At 45.6% G+C, this 19,832-nt stretch overlaps 1 protein-coding gene and 1 non-coding gene across 5 annotated transcripts in view; one reads left to right on the top strand and one right to left on the bottom strand.

Moving 5' to 3' along the window:
• LOC126267068 (muscle, skeletal receptor tyrosine protein kinase-like) overlaps window positions 1-19,832 on the bottom strand; it is a 590,423-nt gene that overhangs the window by 258,816 nt on the left and 311,775 nt on the right. The gene's annotated exons all lie outside the window — the stretch shown is intronic.
• Trnas-cga (transfer RNA serine (anticodon CGA)) lies at window positions 12,362-12,436 on the top strand. Its single transcript has one exon. It is a non-coding gene; the product is annotated as a tRNA-Ser (tRNA).

Genomic DNA, 19,832 nt, shown 5'->3' with positions numbered 1-19,832 from the left:
GAGTTGAAAAAATAAAGTCTTCTACCCCACCTTTTGCAAGGTATTTCTGCAATTTGACTGGACTAATATGGAAGATGCGAGATCTGATCCGTAGAATGGATAAGGACGAATAGTTCAGTGAAGTTTTGAGACCGCCACAAAAAATTATCACGATCAACCTCGTAGCGCGCAAGCAATTCCGCACAGATTTCCCTTCTTTGCTTTTTATGATCTTCTGTCAGATGGAGAAGAACCCAGCAGTCAAACACTTTTGTGTACTCATCTGGTGGACGAGTATGTAAGCACAACCAACAGAGACGCCTAGTTGAGCAGTGAGGGGTTTGTTTGTGATCCGTCGAGCACCTCGAATACTGTCTCTGCACCTTCCAACATTGGAGGAGTCACTGATGTATGCGGCACGTCGGCACGCGGGAGATGGGACAAGTTTGCGCGACGCCGAGCCCAGCGACTAACGGTGTGTTTTTCAGTGTGAGGCCTCCGTAGACTATTTCCAATGCGCGGTTTTTCCCCAAAAAGAAACTCAATGATAGCTCGCTGCTTGGAACGCTCCTCTGCTACAGACGTCATTTTAATGCTGCATACAGCGCCGCCACCTATCGGAATTTCTTGAAACTATAGGTGCTGAAGCGGAAACATTAAATCATGTCCCCCAAAAAATTCAGATTTTTGGCCGAGAAAAATAATTTGTTGCCTTACTTATTTGACTCCCCTCGTAGTAATAAGTAAGGAGAATGCACCAACAGATGATGCCGTTGACAGAATCAAAGAGGAAATTGTATGTGACTTTAATCGGAAGTAAGAGATATGTCTGATGGTTGACGCTGATGCGCGGACAGGAAAGCCAACAAACAGCGAGGTCGTAAGATATGGGTAGGAAATAGAGATTGTAAATGGCAAAAGACGGCTACATTACTCACAAAGAAATACATAAACATACCTGTAAGGAAATTAAGATTGATAATAGATTACATGACACAATTGCAAAAGTCAGAATTAAAGATACGAGTCTACAGAAGTGCAGACTGTGGATCAGCACGTTTTACAGTCCATGCAAAAGTTCTAGTTCGTCAGAAGAGTGTTCCTTGAGACACGTACTCATGTTTGTAGGAGACTGTAATGTGAGGATTCAGACTCTGTATAAACATAGACATTGTGACTGTGGTTCAAATGGTTCTGAGCACTATGCGACTTAACTACTGAGGTCATCAGTCACTTAGAACTAATTAAACCTAACTAACCTTAGGACATCACACACATCCATGCCCGAGGCAGGATTTGAACCTGCGACCGTAGCGGTCACGCGGTTCCAGACTGAAGCACCTAGAACCGCTCGGCCACAACGGCCGGCAATCTGTGACTATGTCTTGACATTTCTTCAATCATGTTTGTATTCCGAAGCGCAACATCTGAACTGCCTCCCTGGTGCAATTATCTTTCTGAAAGCTAAACTGCTCTCCATGTGACAACATTAATTTTGTGTTCTGTTCTGCATTATATTACTGTTTTCAGTGCACTTAACTCAAACTAAGGCAGCTGCCAGTGAAGAAAAAATACCGCACTTGGTGGTCGGCATACGATTCCTCATCTCATTTCAAGATACAGATCTCGGCACTGTGCCGGAACGGCCCCATTAGTTCATTGAGATGAGGAAATGCCGCGAGGGACTGACATGCAGACTCGTCAATGTTCGAGTCACGTACGCGCCAAACTTTTCTTTGTCAGTTAAATGATCAAACTGTATCCAATTTACAGGGTGGTCCACTGATAGTGACGGAGCCAAAGAACTACAAAGAACAAAACTCGTCTAGCTTGAAAGGAGAAACCGGATGCCGCTATGGTTGGCCCGCTAGATGGCACTGCCATAGATCAAACGGATATCAACTGGGTTTTTTAAACAGGAACCCCCATTTGCTGTTACATATTCGTGTAGTACGTAAAGAAATACGAATGTTTTAGTTGGACTACTTTTTTCGCTTTGTAATAGATAGCGCTGTAATAGTCACAAACGTATAATTACGTGGTATCACGTAACATTCGGCCAGTGCGGGCGTTATTTGCTTCGTGATACATTACCCGTGTTAAAATGGACCGTTTACCACTTGCGGAAAAGGTCGATATCGTGTTGATGTATGGCTATTGTGATCAAAATGCCCAACGGGCGTGTGCTGTGTATGCTTCTTGGTATCCTGGACGACATCATCCAAGTGTCCGGACCGTTCGCCGGATAGTTACGTTATTTAAGGAAACAGGAAGTGTTCAGCCACATGTGAAACGTCAACCACGACCTGCAGCAAATGGTTATGCCCAAGTAGGTGTTTTAGCTGCTGTCGCGGCTAATCCGCACATCAGTAGCAGATAAATTCCGCGAGAATCGGAAATCTCAACAACGTCGGTGTTGAGAATGCTAAATCAACATGGATTGCACCCGTACCATATTTCTATGCACCAGGAACTGCATGGCGACGACTGGGCACAAGAGAAATTACGGGACGATGACAGATTTTTCGCACGCGTTCTATTTAGCGAGGAAGCGTCATTCACCAACAGCGGTATCGTAAATCGGCATAATATGCACTATTAGTCAACGGAAAATCCACGATGGCTGCGACAAGTGGAACGTCAGCGACCTTCGCGGGTTAATGTATGGTGCGGCATTATGGGAGGAAGGATAATTGACCCCCATTTTATCGATGGCAATCTAAATGGTGCGATGTATACTGATTTCCTACGTAATGTTCTACCGATGTTACTACAAGATGTTTCACTGCATGACAGAATGGCGATGTTCTTCCAACATGATACTCGTATATGTCCGGCACATAGCTCGCGTGCGGTTGAAGCGGTATTGAATAGCATATTTCATGACAGGTGGATTGGTCGTCGAAGCACCATACCATGGCCCGCAGGTTCACTGGATCTGATGTCCCCGGATTTCTTTCTGTGGGGAAATTTGAAGGACATTTGCTATCGTGATCCACCGACAACGCCTGACAACATGCGTCTGCGCATTGTCAGTGGATGTGCGAACATTACGAAAGGCGTACTACTCGCTGTTGAGAGGAATGTCGTTACACGTATTGCCAAATGCATTGAGGTTGCGGGACATCATTTTGAGCATTAATGTGGTATTTATAGGTAATCACCCTGTAACATCATGCGTTTTCAGAAGTGATAAGTTCACAAAGGTACCTATATCACATTGGAACAACCGAAAAAAAAATGTTCGAACGTACCTACGTTCTGCATTTTAATTTAAAAAATCTACCTGTTGCCCATTGTTCGTCGAAAATTGTGAGCCATATGTTTGTGACTATTACAGCGCCATCTATCACAAAGCGAAAAAAGTGGTCCAACTAGAACATTCATATTTCTTTACGTACAACACGAATATGTTATAAAAATGGGGGTTCCTATTTTAAAAAACGCAGTTGATATGAGTTTGGCATATGGCAGCGCCATCTAGCGGGTGAACTATAGCGCCATCTGGTTTCCCCCTTCAAGCTAGACAAGTTTCGTTCTATGTAGTTTTTTCGTTTGACGCTTATTTCATGAGATATTTGTCCCGGTCACCATCAATGGACCACCCTCTGTACCTACAATGTGCGGTCTCTTGTGTATTTCTTTCTGTTACTGTTACCTGCATTTTAATATGAAGACAAAACGTGAACTTTGGTTTGACTTAGTTTGGTTTGGAGCGAAAGGGAATAAACTGCAAGGATGTCACTCCCTTCATCCGATAACTGGCAAACCAGGAGTAGTCATCAAATGAAGGAAGCGAAAGGCAGATCCTGGAAAGTCTGAGTGTAACTAACACAATAACAAACAGAAGTAAATGCCCAGCAAGAAGACATGGCAGACAAGTCATAGTATCTTACAGACATAAACGATTTCTTTGTTTCGTTCATGACACAAATGAAGCCTACGGAAAATAGTAGTAGTTACTGGAACACCGTCTGATCGAATGAAATGCATGAAAATCAATAGGTAGGCTACAGCAGATTGCACGTTATACTACGCACAGTAATTCCATTCTGTACGTTTGACGTCCAGGGTTATCTTCATAGAGCTGGAACGTACACGTACGAGCAGTGTTCAGATGAGATGCTCAAAGCGACCACCTTGCATCTGCAAACACTTCGCCTCTCGCTGGATCATACTTGGCTAGACGCTACGCAAAACAAGTGCACCACTGGCAAAGCGGCATGCACGTGATTTATTAAGCCGTTTACATATTTGGGTGGGACACTCTTAAACTGTCACTTTCAGTGGCCCCACAAATAAAAATCTAATGGATTAAAGTCCAGGGGACGGGGAATTCGGAACACTGGACCCCCTGAAGACGCTTCATTTAAACAGCTCTGCACATTTATTCCAAAGTGTGACAGCGCATCATCGTACTGACACCATTGCTGTCGATGAATACCAAAAGGAAAGTTCCCTAAAGCGTCAGGAAAAGTATTGTAAAGAAACGTGTGATACAGAGGTGCATTCAACTTGTCGGGCAATAGATAAGGGCTTAAAATCATTCATACTACGATTGCAGCCCGCAGGTCTATATCAAATCGAGCCTGAAAGCCACGTTCACGGGTGACATGTGGACTGTGTTCCGATCAATAATGGATGTAGTGGAGGTTGAAAATACCCTCACGAGTGAAGCTAGATTCGTCAGTCCATATAAAATGTTCCTTATCTTCCACTTGGTGCAAAAATCATTCACAAAACAGTACTCGTCGAATGTGGTCTTCTGGCCGCTGGCCTTGAGCTAACGTGTAAAGATATGGATGCAGTTCTTCATCGTGCAACACTTCAACACCCAGTTTTTGAGATGTCTGTAACTGCTTTGCAATATCATGGGTACTTCGCCGAGGTGATTAGTGAACGGTTTCAAGAATCGCGTCCCCAGTTTGTGGATTGCATCTAATAAAAAAAATGGTTCAAATGGCTCTCAGCACTATGGGACTTAACTTCTAAGGCCATCACTCCCCTAGAACTTAGAACTACTTAAACCTAACTAACCTAAGGACATCACACACACCCATGCCCGAGGCAGCATTCGAACCTGTGACCGTAGTGGCCACGCGGTTCCAGACTGTGGCGCCTAGAACCGCTCGGCCACTCCAGCTGGCACAGCATAAAAAGCATATCATCGTATTCATCGTTTGTGTACTCCATCGGGTTTTTCTTTTTTTTGTCATCTGTCTACTGACTGGTTTGATGCGGCCCGCCACGAATTCCTTTCCTGTGCTAACCTCTTCATCTCAGAGTAGCACTTGCAGCGTACGTCCTCAATTATTTGCTTGACGTATTCCAATCTCTGTCTTCCTCTACAGTTTTTGCACTCTACAGCTCCCTCTAGCACCATGGAAGTCATTCCCTCGTGTCTTAGCAGATGTCCTATCATCCTGTCCCTTCTCCTTATCAGTGTTTTCCACATATTCCTTTCCTCTCCGATTCTGCGTAGAACCTCCTCATTCCTTACCTTATCAGTCCACCTATTTTCAACATTCGTCTATAGCACCACATCTTAAATGCTTCGATTCTCTTCTGTTCCGGTTTTCCCACAGTGCATGTTTCTCTACCATACAATGCTGTACTCCAGACGTACATCCTCAGAAATTTCTTCCTCAAATTAAGGCCGGTATTTGATATTAGTAGACTTCTCTTGGCCAGAAATGCCTTTTTTGCCATAGCGAGTCTGCTTTTGATGTCCTCCTTGCTCCGTCCGTCATTGGTTATTTTACTGCCTAGGTAGGAGAATTCCTTAACTTCATTGACTTCGTGACCATCAATCCTGATGTTAAGTTTCTCGCTGTTCTCATTTCTACTACTTCTCATTACCTTCGTCTTTCTCCGATTTACTCTCAAATCATACTGTGTACTCATTAGACTGTTCATTCCGTTCAGCAGATCATTTAATTCTTCTTCACTTTCACTCAGGATAGCAATGTCATCAGCGAATCGTATCATTGATATCCTTTCACCTTGTATTTTAATTCCACTCCTAAACGTTTCTTTTATTTCCATCATTGCTTCCTCGATGTACAGATTGAAGAGTAGGGGCGAAAGGCTACAGCCTTGTCTTACTCCCTTCTTAATACGAGCACTTCGTTCTTGATCGTCCACTCTTATTATTCCCTCTTGATTGTTGTACGTGTTGTATATGACCCGTCTCTCCCTATAGCTCACCCCAACTTTTTTCAGAATCTTGAACAGCTTGCACCATTTTATATTGTCGTACGCTTTTTCCAGGTCGACAAATCCTATGAACGTGTCTTGATTTTTCTTTAGCCTTGCTTCCATTATTAGCCGTAACGTCAGAATTGCCTCTCTCGTGCCTTTACTTTTCACCTAGCGCATTCTTAATTTTCTTTTTCATTCTTCTGTATATTATTCTTGTAAGCAGCTTCGATGCATGAGCTGTTAAGCTGATTGTGCGATAATTCTCGCACTTCTCAGCTCTTGCCGTCTTCGGAATTGTGTGGATGGTGCTTTTCCGAAAGTCAGATGGTATGTCGCCAGACTCATATATTCTACACACCAACGTGAATAGTCGTTTTGTTGCCACTTCCCCTAATGATTTTAGAAATTCTGATGGAATGTTATCTATCCCTTCTGCCTTATTTGACCGTAAGTCCTCTAAAGCTCTTTTAAATTCCGATTCTAATACTGGATCCCCTATCTCTTCTAAATCGACTCCTGTTTCTTCTTCTATCACATCAGACAAATCTTCACCCTCATAGAGGCTTTCAATGTATTCTTTCCACCTATCTGCTCTCTCCTCTGTATTTAACAGTGGAATTCCCGTTGCACTCTTAATGTTACCACCGTTGCTTTTAATGTCACCAAAGGTTGTTTTGACTTTCCTGTATGCTGAGTCTGTCCTTCCGACAATCATATCTTTTTCGATGTCTTCACTTTTTCCTGCAGCCATTTCGTCTTAGTTTCCCTGCACTTTCTATTTATTTCATTCCTCAGCGACTTGTATTTCTGTATTCCTGATTTTCCCAGAACATGTTTGTACTTCCTCCTTTCATCAATCAACTGAAGTATTTCTTCTGTTACCCATGGTTTCTTTGCAGCTACCTTCTTTGTACCTATGTTTTCCTTCCCAACTTCTGTGATGGCCCTTTTTAGAGACGTCCATTTCTCTTCAACTGTGTTGCCTACTGGGCTATTCCTTATTGCTGTATCTATAGAGTTAGAGAACTTCAAACGTATCTCGTCATTCCTTATAACTTCCGTATCCCACTTCTTAGCGTATTGATTCTTCCTGACTAATGTCTTGAACTTCAGCCTACTCTTCATCACTACTATATTGTGATCTGAGTCTATATCTGCTCCTGGGTACGCCTTACAATCCAGTATCTGATTTTGGAATCTCTGTCTGACCATGATGTAATCTAATTGAAATCTTCCCGTATCTCCTGGCCTTTTCCAAGTATACCTCCTCCTCTTGTGATTCTTGAACAGGGTATTCGCTATTACTAGCTGAAACTTGTTACAGAACTCAATTAGTCTTTCTCCTCTTTCATTCCTTGTCCCAAGCCCATATTCTCCTGTAACCTTTTCTTCTACTCCTTCTCCTACAACTGCATTCCAGTCGCCAACGACTATTAGATTTTCGTCCCCCTTTTCACACTGCATTACCCTTTCAATATCCTCATACACTTTCTCTATCTGTTCATCTTCAGCTTGCGACGTCGGCATGTATACATGAACTATCGTTGTTTGTGTTGGTCTGCTGTCGATTCTGATTAGAACAACCCGGTCACTGAACTGTTCACAGTAAAACACCCTCTGCCCTACCTTCCTATTCATAACGAATCCTACACCTGTTATTTTCTGCTGCTGTTGATATTACCCGATACTCATCTGACCAGAAATTCTTGTCTTCCTTCCACTTCACTTCACTGACCCCTAGTATATCTAGATTGAGCCTTTGCATTTCCCTTTTCAGATTTACTAGTTTCCCTACCACGTTCAAGCTTCTGACATTCCACGCCCCGACTCGTAGAACGTTATCCTTTCGTTGATTATTCAATCTTTTTCTCATGGTAACGCCCCCTTGGCAGTCCCCTCCCGGAGATCCGAATGGGGGACTATTCCGGAATCTTTTGCCAATGGAGAGATCATCGTGACACTTCACATCGGGTAGCCGCGCTATGTGAACTTGACAGGACCAGTTACGGTTACGCACTATACAGTTAGCAGACACATCCGTGGAGTTAAATGAATTCCACTATCATGTGATAGTCTATTGTCATACGATAAAATGTATTCCTGCTTATAAACGACGAAAACTAGAAAACGGCCGCCTTATATATATATATATATATATATATATATATATATATATATATATATATAACTGACTAGGATTCGAGCCATAGCTCCTTGTTGGATGTGGGCTTGATGTCCCAGCAGTCTACTTTTTTATTTTTTTAAAAAAATTTCCATATTGTTAGGTTCGTTTGGTCTGGGCAGATGTCATATGACATTCGTTCCAGTTGATAGTCGACCCTTTAACTCGGTTTTCTTTTTTTTCGTGGACAATCGGCCCTGTAACCGAACGTGCTGAGCTACCGTACCGACATCTTATTTTGTTTGATACTTCATTGCGTCTACTCGGGACGGAAATCCCTTGACACCCTTCTAGTTCATCGTTGATATATTCACTCAGTTGTTTATTACAGAGCTGGCAGCTAATCCTCTGATCGAACACAATGAGCTACCGTGTCGGCTTCGTTGCGTTTGGTGTGGGCGAACGTCACAAGACATCCGTTCAAGTTGATCGTCGAGTCCTTTACTCAGTTTTTTATTACAGAGGGCGAGGAGCCCTCTGACCGAACACGCTGAGCTGCTGTGCTGGGACCAGTGTGCTGCGGTCGCTGATACAGTGGTGTGTGGAGATACACGTTCCTTTGAACATTATGACGCGTTGCACAAGTGACAGTGTTGTCAGTTTCTCGTTTATATACCGGATGATCAAAAAGTCAGTATAAATTTGAAAACTAAATAAATCACGGAATAACGTAGATAGAGATGTAAAAATTGACACACATGCTTGGAATGACATGGGTTTTTCTTAGAACCAAAAAAATACAAACGTTCAAAAATTTCCTACAAATGGCGCTTCATCTTATCAGACTAGTAACAGATAGCATAACAAAGTAAGACAAAGCAAAGATGATGTTCTTTACAGGAAATGCTCAATATGCCCACCATCATTCCTCAACAATAGCTGTAGTCGAGGAATAATGTTGTGAACAGCACTGTAAAGCATGTCCAGAGTTATGGTGAGGCATTGGCGTCGGATGTTGTCTTTCAGCATCCCTAGAGATGTAGGTCGATCACGATACACTTGCGACTTCAGGTAACCCCAAAGCCAATAATCGCACGGACTGAGGTCTGGGGACCTGGGAGGCCAAGCATGACAAAAGTGGCGGCTGAGCACACGATCATCACCAAACGACGCGCCCAAGAGATCTTTCACGCGTCTAGCAATATTGAGTGTTTTTTTGGTTCTAACAAAACCCCATGTCATTCCAAGCATGTGTGTAAATTTTTACCTCTCTGTCTACATTATTCCGTGGTTTATCAAGTTTTCAAATTTACTCTTTTTGATCACCCGGTGGTAGCGAATTTGTACATGGAGAACGTCGAGGGGGAAGCCCTGTCGTCATCCGAATGGAAACCTACTTGCTTTCTCCGTTACGTGGACGACACGTTCGTCATCTGGCCACGTGGTATGGATTAACTCCTTGACTTCCTTACACATCTAAACTCCATACACCCCAAAATCAAATTCACTATTGAGACTGAAACGGGGATAAATTACCTTTCCTTGACGTCTTGGTCAAGAGAAGGGCTGACGGCACCCTAGGTCATGGGGTGTATCGGAAGACAACGCACACTGATCTGTATTTGCACGCAGACAGCTGCCACCACCCTTCACAGGGGAATGGGGTACTTAAAACTCTAATACATAGGGCGCGCACTATCTCTGACGCAGAGAGTCTACCCCAGGAATTGGAACATCTGAGAACTGTGTTTCGAAAAAATGGGTACTCAGAGTGGCAGATCCAACGTGCTCTCCGTCCAACCACTGTATCACAACCTGTTGAGATGGATGAAGTCACGAGGGAGGAGGTAGGCACTGCATTCATTCCATACACAGGCGCACTCTCGGGGAAAATCGCCCGAATTCTGAAGAAACACCGGGTCGGAACTGTGTTTTGTCCTGCGAATAAAATTCGTGCACTGGTGGGGAGCGCCAAAGATGACCTCGGTTTCAGAAAGGCCGGCGTGTACCAGATTACGTGTCAATGTGGCGAGTCGTATATTGGTCAGACGATGCGTACCGTCGAGGATCGATGCCGTGAACACCAGAGGCACACTCGACTGATGTATCCGAGCAAGTCGGCGGTGGCTGAACATTGTCTGTTGGAAAATCACTCTATGGAGTATGAACGCACGAGTATTCTGGTACAGACGTCGAGATACTGGGACAGCGTTGTCAGAGAGAGCATCGAAATTCTCACCAATGACGACCTCATAAACCGTGACTGTGGCCATAATCTTAGCAAGGCTTGGGAACCAGCGATTGGGTTAATCAAGAGTAAATCGAGCAAACGCATAGTTGTGACGACCACGGCGGACAGAGCCATCACTCCGAGTTCATCTCAGACGCCGTCGCAATCTGTTCCACCGCGAGACCGTCCCGCGGGGCGCGGACAGCCGAAGGAGCGCGCCGCGGGCGGAGGGTAATTGAATCGGCCGCCGCCGCGACCGAACCCAGTTCCCTCTGAGCAGCCATAGCATACGGATCTCCGTGCCGGCACGTTCACAGGCGCTCAGTCCGTCAGTTCACCTGATGATGGCTACATGTATGATCGCCGAAATATTGGGCCCGTTGGACACTGTAGACCGGCAGTACACCCGTGGATATTTTGATTATCAAATACGCCGGGAGAAACTCAAGAATCTCACCCGGTACATCTGTTCTCAAATTCACGGGATGTAATTTTGCTAGATGACCGTTCGCCTTGTATCTGGATGAGAAATCACATGCCGACCTGCAAGTGCGGTTGCAGGGAAACAGTCTCGTGGGTTATCACATTCCATCCCCCGCGCTGTTGCCGTTGGGGAGCACAGGAGGAAATGGGAGTCGCATCAGACCGATGGGAACTGTACGGTGAGTTTGTTGTCCAAATCTTGTGGAGCTCCGCGCGGAGTCTGCTGGGGAATATGTGACTGGTGGCATTGGCCATGCCGGTCGCCTGAGGCCCCAGTGACCCGTTTCCCCGCTGCCGCCCCCTTATCTGCTGTCACCGAGGGGCAGCAGGAGGAGCAGGAGGGGCCACGTTTTTCGTCGCAGCTCGTGGCCAAGCTATCTGCGGACACCTCGTTACGGCGCGTCCGCTGCACCAGAGGCCTAATGAGGGCAGCCGCCGCCAGGGGCGCACGTGCCGCTCCACGGCCGACACAGTTGGAGACCCAGGGCCGGCCGACACTCGATCCTTCCCAATTGTTTTTCCTGGCCGGGTGTTCGCCGTCAGCTCCAGCTGGTGCGGTCTCCGCCGCTAGGGGGTGCTCTTCTCTCTCGGCAGCGTTAAGGGCCCCGCTTTTACGCGCCCGGAACAAAGGGGGAGTTTGTTTACTGCCTGGCGGCGGCAAGTGGCAGGGACCCAGCCGGGGAGGTGTCTTATGCGTTGGTGCACTCAGCCACAGTAATACTCTTACACAAAACAATAGGACGCTTCCAAATGGTGTGACATCTGAGAGACGGGCAGGTACACTGACTCAAAATGATCGCAGTTTTGGCGTCAGTCCATAACAATAACTCCACGACCGAGACTCGAACTCGGGACCTTAGCCTTTCGCGGGCAAGTGCTCTATCTACCAACTTTTTTTTTTTTTGCATGTGCTTGGGGCGGACGTCTTAAGACATCCGTTTAAGTTCGTTGTCGATCCATTAACTCAGTTTTTTTTTTATTACAGAAGGTAGCTAACCCTCTGACCGAACACGCTGAGCTACAGTGCCGGCTAACTATGAACTGAGCTACCCAAGCACGACTCACGACCCGTCCTCACAGCTTCAGTTCTGCCAGTACCTCGTCTCCTATCTTCCGAACTTCACAGAAGCTCTTCTGCGAAACTTGCAGAATTAGCAGTCCTGGAAGAAAGGATACATCTCATTCTGGAAACATCCCCCAGGCTGTGGCTAACCCATGTCTTCGCAATATCTTTTCTTCCAGGAGTGCTAGTTCTGCAAGTTTCGCTGAAGATCTTCTGTGAAGTTTGGAAGGCAGGAGACGAGGTACTGGCAGAATTGAAGCTGTGAGGACGGATCGTGAGTCTTGCTTGGGTAGCTCAGTTGGTAGAGCACTTGCCCGCGAAAGGCAAAGGTCCCGAGTTCGAGTCTCGGTCCGACACACAGTTTTAATCTGCTAGAAAAGTTTCAGTGTGGTAAATATTGTTGCGGAGGTAATTGCTCAAATAAAATAGGGATAAATAAATGATTGTCAGATTGCAATGGAAATAAAAATGGGGTGATTGAGGGAGAGAGGGGAGGGGGAGGGGGGGGGGGAGGGCGGCAACGTCCCACACCTAAATATATTCTCCGCAACCTATTCCTTGATAGTGGAAGCCATACCCTCTATCATGCACTTTTTGACCACCTTGTATAGGCGTACGGTTCAGTAACAGTACGCCTATACAAGGTGGTCAAAAAGAACCTGAAAAGCTTGTAACGGTGCTCTGGGTAGGATGTGCTGAGAAATAATAGTTAATGAAAAAATTAGATACCTTGCACCGTTTCCGAGTTAATCGCCATTGAAGTTAGCCAATCAGGTCGTTGCACGTGTAAATTCAAGCAGAGCGCACAGACTGTCACCCTACGTGTTTTTCGTTTCGTTTCCTACAACCGAACAAGAAAGCGATACAAAAATTGGACATAGAATCGGAATAAGGACCCAAACCGACTCAAAGACTGAGCAATCTAGTGCACTATTATCTGCGCTATGAAAACAACTGAAAATAGTTGTATCTGACCGGTTGCTTCAATTCGGGCGCCAACTGGATGATTGTGTAACTTCGATGAGAGTTAAATCGGAAACGGTACAACCAAACCTGCAACACCCTTGTAAACGTTACAAAGTATTTCTGACCACCTTGTTGTTGTGGTCTTCAGTTCAGATACTGGTTTGATGCAGCTCTCCATGCTACTCTATCCTGTGTAAGCTTCTTCATCTCCCAGTACCAATTCTCTTCTTGTCCCAACTATTTATTGTCCATTTTTCACTTCCATACATGGCTACACTCCATACAAATACTCTCAGAAACGACTTCCTGACACTTAAATCTATACTCGATGTTAACAAATTTCTCTTCTTCGGAAAGTCTTTCTTTGCCATTGCCAGTCTACATTTTATATCCTCTCTACTTTGACCATCATCAATTATTTTGCTCCCCAAAAAGCCAGCTGGTCAGCCGAAATATTGTGTCTGGACGACGACATGATCCGGCTGCAAACCCGTGAAGAATATCAGAAGTTATTACGCCGGGAAAGTCTACGAAATCAAGTATTTGCGTTATTCACATTAATACGAGAAGCTTTTTTACTAACAGGCACCCATCTACCCTATAGTTCTCCATTTTGGTAAATCTATGATAAATGACATCCGCAATTTTAAACTATACGAATCTGCAACAAGAGTCTAACCTGCATTGACCATGCATGGACTGCACATGAGTCACGACGCAACGCAACGCAGCGCAATTGTTAGATCCGTTACTGCTGCTACAGTGGCAGGTTATCGAGATTTAAATGAGTTTTTACGTAGTGTTATAGTCGCGCACGAGCGATGGACACAGCGTCTCCGAGGTTGCGATGCAGTGGGGCTTTTCCCGTACAATCATTTCACGAGTGGTCCAAAAATGGTTCAAATGGCTCTGAGCACTATGGGAGTTAACATAGGAGGCCGTCAGTCTCCTAGAACTTAGAACTACTTAAACCTAACTAACCTGAGGACATCACACACATCCATGCCCGAGGCAGGATTCGAACCTGCGACCGTAGCGGTCGCGCGGTTCCAGACTGAAGCGCCTAGAACCGCTCGGCCACACCGGCCGGCCTTTCACAAGTGTACCGTGAATATCAGGAATCAGGTAAAACATTGAATCTCCGACATCATTGAGGCCGGATAAAGGTCTTTCAAGAACGGGACCAACGACGACAGAATAGAGAATCGTTCAGCGTGCTAGCCTTCCACAGATTGCTGCAGATTTCAGTGCTGGGCCATCAACACGTGTCAGCGTGCGAACCATTCCACGAAACATCGTCGATATGGGCTTTCGGAGCCGAAGGCCTACTCGTGAACTCTTGATGACTGCACGACACAAAGCTTTACGTCTCGCCTGGGCCCGTCAGCAGCGACACTGGACAGTTGAAGACTGGAAACATGTTGCCTGGTCGGACGAGTCTCGTTTCAAATGGTATCGAGTGGATGGACGTGTACGGATATGGAGACAACCTCATTAATCCACGGATCTTGCATGTCAGCAGGGGACTGTTCAAGCTGGTGGAGGCTCTGTAATGGCGTGGGGCGTATGCAGATGGAGTAACGTAAGACTCTGACAGGTGGCACTTACGTAAGCATGCTGTCTGATGACCCGCATTCATCCATGTCAATTGTGCACTGCGACGGACTTGAACAATTCCAGCAGGACAATGCGACACCCCAAACGTCCGAAATTACTACAGAGTGGCGTCAGGGACACTCTTCTCTGTTTATACACATTCACGTGTCACCAAACTCCTCAGACATGAAAATTATTGAGCATATCTAGGGTGCCTTGCAATATGCTGTTCAGAAGAGATCACCAACCCCTCGTACTCTTACGGAGCTATGGACAGCGCTTAAGGACTCATGGTGCAAATTCCCTTCAGCACTAATTCGGAAATTAGTCCTGTCCATGCCACGTCGTGTAGCGACAATTTTGCATACTCGCGGCACCCTACACGGTATCGGGCAGATATGCCAGTTAGTTTGTCTTTTCAGTGTTCAAACAAACGTAAAACAAAGGATATTGGAGATACCAGTTTCTCTTCTCTATACATTGTTAGATTTAAAATTTTATTTAATTAAGTTTTGGAAAGATGTATTTAAGGCAACTCCTGTTTTGCTCAGTGCATCCGGGAGTTCGTATCGGAAGTTTTGGTCCACTTTGTCCAATATGTCACTACGTTGGCAACAGCAGCGCTAATATTGTTCCGCAGCTCACCTACGGTCCGTCGATGATTGCATACAGCAAGGATTCAAGGCAGCCCCATAAAAGAAAGTCACAGTGATCTAAATCCGTCGTGCCTATTGGCCACCGAAGATAGCAACTCAAAGAGATGAGGCGGTAGGAGAAGTGTTCGCGCAAGAGAGTCATTGACGTTCATGTGAGCCGTGGCACCGACTAGTTGGAACCAGATATCCCTCACATCCATTTGTTCACGTTCGGGAAGAAAAAAGCTCCTCAGCTATCTTGGCACAACGCTCAGAAGTGACCATAATTGCCCTACCGTTCTCTTCGAAAAACCATGGACCTACAATGCCAAGTCACACGTTCTGTATGTAGGGGCTGCTAATGAAATTCTTCTCGGGGGTCCGTGACACTCCAATATCCCATGTTTTGTTTATTCACGCATCCAGACAAGTGTGTCTCGTCGCTGAACAACACAAGGGAGTTATGAGGCAGGTCTTATATCAAGACTTCATATGCATTTTTCGTGAAACAAAACCGCGTGGACTAAGTATGTGCAGCACTTCCTGTTTGTATGAATGAAATTTCAAGTCCTTACGAAGAAATGGTCTCACTGTGTGACCATAAATCCAAGAGCAGTTGCAGGTTTGCGTTCAGATCGCTTTGGGGGAATTAAAAATAGTCATCCTTATTTTTTCCGACGTTTTCTGGTGGCTGGTGGTTCTTGAAGCTCCTGGTTTCTTTTTCTGCACACTGAACTATTCATAAACGTATCCACGCACATAAAAATCGATTTTTGATCAGAAACACGACCTGCAAGCGGAAATGTGGAGGTTCGTCACAGAATTGCTGTATATGTCGGAAACACAAGGTGGCAGGACATGTATTAAGACGTCAGGGTATTACACTGAGATGACAAGTCATGGGATACCTCTAAAACATTGTGCCGGACCTCCTTTTGCGTGGCATAATGCAGAACCGCGACGTGGTATGGACTGAACAAGTAGCTGGAAGTCCCCTGCGGATATAATGAACCGTGATCTCTCTATAGTTGTCCATAATAGCGAAAGGATTGTTGGTGCAGAATTTTGTGCATGAACTGACCTCTCGATTATTCCCAATAAACGTTCGATAGCGTTCATGTCGTGCAATCTCGATGGCCAGATCATTCGCTCGAACTGTCCAGAATGTTCTTAAAATCAGTTTCGACAAATTGTACCCCTTTGACATGGTGCATTTTCATTCAGGAAAATTCCATCGTTGTTTGGGAATATGAAGTCTACGAATGGGAGCAAATCGTCTCCCAGTATCTGAACATAACCATTACCAGTCAAGTATCAACTGTACGAGTCCATTCCATGTAAACACAACGCACAACATTATGGAACCACCAGTGGCTTGCTCAGTGCCTTGTTGACAACTTGGGCCATAGCTACGTGAGGTCTGCGCCACACTTGAAAACTGAGCAACTGAAATCGCGACTAATCGGACCATGCCACGGTTTTCCAGGCTCCAGGATCCAACCGATATGATCAAGAGCCTTGAAGAGGCGCTGTGGTGTTGTCGTGCCTTTAGCAAAGGGACTCACGACGGTCGTCTGCTGCCATAGCCCATTAACGCCAATTTCGCCGCACTGTCCTAACAGATGCATTCGTCGCACGTTCCACGTTCCATTTTGGTTTCTGTGGTTACTTCAAGTAGTGTTCCTTGTCTGTTAGCAAACGCCGCTGCTGTCGGTCGTTAAGTGAAGGCCGCCGGGCACTGCGTTGTCCGTGGTGAGAGATAATACGCGAAATTTCGTATTCTGGGCACACTCTTGACACTTGAATCCCGGAATACTGAACTCCGCAACGATTTCCGAAATCAAATGTTCCATGCTTCTGGCTCCGGTTATCATCCAGCGTTCAAAGACTTATAATTCCCGTCAGAAACGTCTTCACATGAATCAGCTGAGTACAAATAACAGCTCCGCCAATGGACTGCCCTTTCATACCTTGTGTATACGATATCGCCGCCATCTGTACACGTGTACATCGCCAGCCCATGCCTTTTGCACTAACTGGGAGAGGTTGTCAGAAGTGAGAAAGTCATGGTCGGTCACACCAAATAGTCAGAGGATCGCACAAGAAGGAAAAAGAACTATAAGCTAAAATGAAATAAATAATTCGGTTGTAGATACACTACTAGCTAATAAAATTGCTGCACCAAGAAGAAATGCAGATGATAAATGGGTATTTATTGGACAAATATATTATAGTAGAACTAACATGTGATTACATTTTCACGCAGCTTGGGTGAATAGATTCTGAGAAATCAGTACCCAGAACACCACCTCTGGCCGTAATAACGGCCTTGATACGCCTGGGCATTGAGTCAAACAGAGCTCGGATGGCGTGTACAGGTACAGCTGCCCATGCAGCTTTAACACGATACCACAGTTCATCAAGAGTAGTGACTGGCGTATTGTGAAGAGCCAGTTGCTCGGCCGGCATTGACCAGACGTTTTCAATTGGTGAGAGATCTGGAGAATGTGCTGGCCAGGGCAGCAGTCGAACATATTCTGTTCCCAGAAAGGCCCGTAAAGGTCCTGCAACATGCGGTCGTGCATTATCCTGCTGAAATGTAGGGTTTCGCAGGGATCGAATGAAGGGTAGAGCCACAAGTCGTAACACATCTGAAATGTAGCATCCACTGTTCAAAGTGCCGTCAATGCGAACAAGAGGTGACCAATGGCACCCCATACCATCACGCCGGGTGATAAGCCAGTATGGCGATAACGACTACACGCTTCCAATGTGCGTTCACCGCGATGCCACCAAACACTGATTCGACCATCGTGATGTTGTAAACAGAACCGAAAAAATGACGTTTTGCCATTCGTGCACCCAGGTTCGTCGCTGAGTACACCATTGCAGGCGCTCCCGTCTGTGATGCAGCGTCAAGGACAACCGCAGCCATCGTCTCCGATCTGATAGCCCATGCTGCTGCAAACATCGTCGAACTGTTCGTGCAGATGGTTGTTGTCTTGCAAACGTCCCCATCTGTTGGCTCAGGGATCGAGACGTGGCTGCACGATTCTTTACAGCCATACGGATAAGATGCCAGTCATCTCGACTACTAGTGATACGAGGCAGTTGGGATCCAGCACGGCGTTCCGTATTACCCTCCTGAACCCACCGATTCTATAGTCTGCTAACAGTCATTGGATCTCGACCAACGCGACCAGAAATGTCGTGATACGATAAACCGCAATCGCCATAGGCTACAATCCGACCTTTATCAAAGTCGGAAACGTGATGGTACGCATTTCTCCTCCTTACACGAGGCATTCGCATTCGCACGCACATTCAAGTAACTTCCCTAGTCTTGCGCGTGTGCATAGATCGCGGGTCAGGCTTGTAAGTGAGAGACCGTTTGTAGTTGCAGTTTATGGCGGGTCATGGCCCATCGAACACAGGCCGGTGTGAGGTGGAGCGTACACCATGAAGTTAAGTAGTGGTTTTGACTTTGTACATATGTACTGTTTATGTTTTCCTATTCTTTTCCGTAAATGTATAGCTTTGGTGTTCTTTTAATCATTAACAAAGATCTTCTTAGGCACTTGTCGGTTTTATTGTTGTTCTGAAGAAGATGTAGTTATCTACGCCGAAACCTGTGTTAACACTTAACACTACGTGCTTTTTTAGCAATCGAGGCGTGTTTTTAGTTTTTTTAATAAATCACAACAACGTTTCACCAGGCAACGTCGGTCAACTGCTGTTCGTGTGTGAGAAATCGGTTGGAAACTTTCCTCATGTGAGCACGTTGTAGGTGTCGCCACCGGCGCCAACCTTGTGTGAATGCTCTGAAAAGCTAATCATTTGCATATCACAGCATCTTCTTCCCGTCGGTTAAATTTCGCGTTTGTAGCACGTCATCTTCGTGGTGTAGCAATTGTAATGGCTAGTAGTGTATAAATCTGGGAAAACGTGACTTCGATTCCCCGCGGGGTCAGGGATTTTCTCTGCCTCGTGATGGCTGGGTGTTGTGTGCTGTCCTTAGGTTAGTTAGGTTTAAGTAGTTCTAAGTTCTAGGGGACTGATGACCATAGATGTTAAGTCCCATAGTGCTCAGAACCATTTGAACCATTTTTGAAAACGTGACTTACATGCACATAAATGAAGACAGAATAGTAGTTTCATTTCCATTATTCGTTTAATTGCATGTAATTACAATTTCAGTGGAGCTAGTGAGGCATTTAATTAGCCGTTCCGACATCCTTAGTACCTCATTCCTTTCGGCGACGTACGACGTAAGAGTCCGATGCTGGGAACGCTGAGAATTATCATACGTCCCGAGAGCACCTGTTAGCTTTCTCTCGTCTGCCGGAAGCACGGCCGTAACAAACCTCTTCACGAGACAGGTGCTCCGGGATCCAGTTACTGGTACGAGCGAAAGTTTTATGCCCGCGGCTAATGCGAATAACAGACAATCCGGTAAATCTCGCGAGATTTATCGCCTCCTCCGCTGCAGCTTCTTCCAACACAACGGATAGCCTAGGACGTTCTTCCCGTGAATACAGCTCCGTCCCACGACGTCTG

Source organism: Schistocerca gregaria, chromosome 4 (assembly GCF_023897955.1).
Source record: "Schistocerca gregaria isolate iqSchGreg1 chromosome 4, iqSchGreg1.2, whole genome shotgun sequence".
Taxonomy (NCBI): domain Eukaryota; kingdom Metazoa; phylum Arthropoda; class Insecta; order Orthoptera; family Acrididae; genus Schistocerca; species Schistocerca gregaria.
The sequence above is the reverse complement of the archived record's forward strand: the minus strand, read 5'-3'. Positions and strand labels throughout refer to the sequence as shown.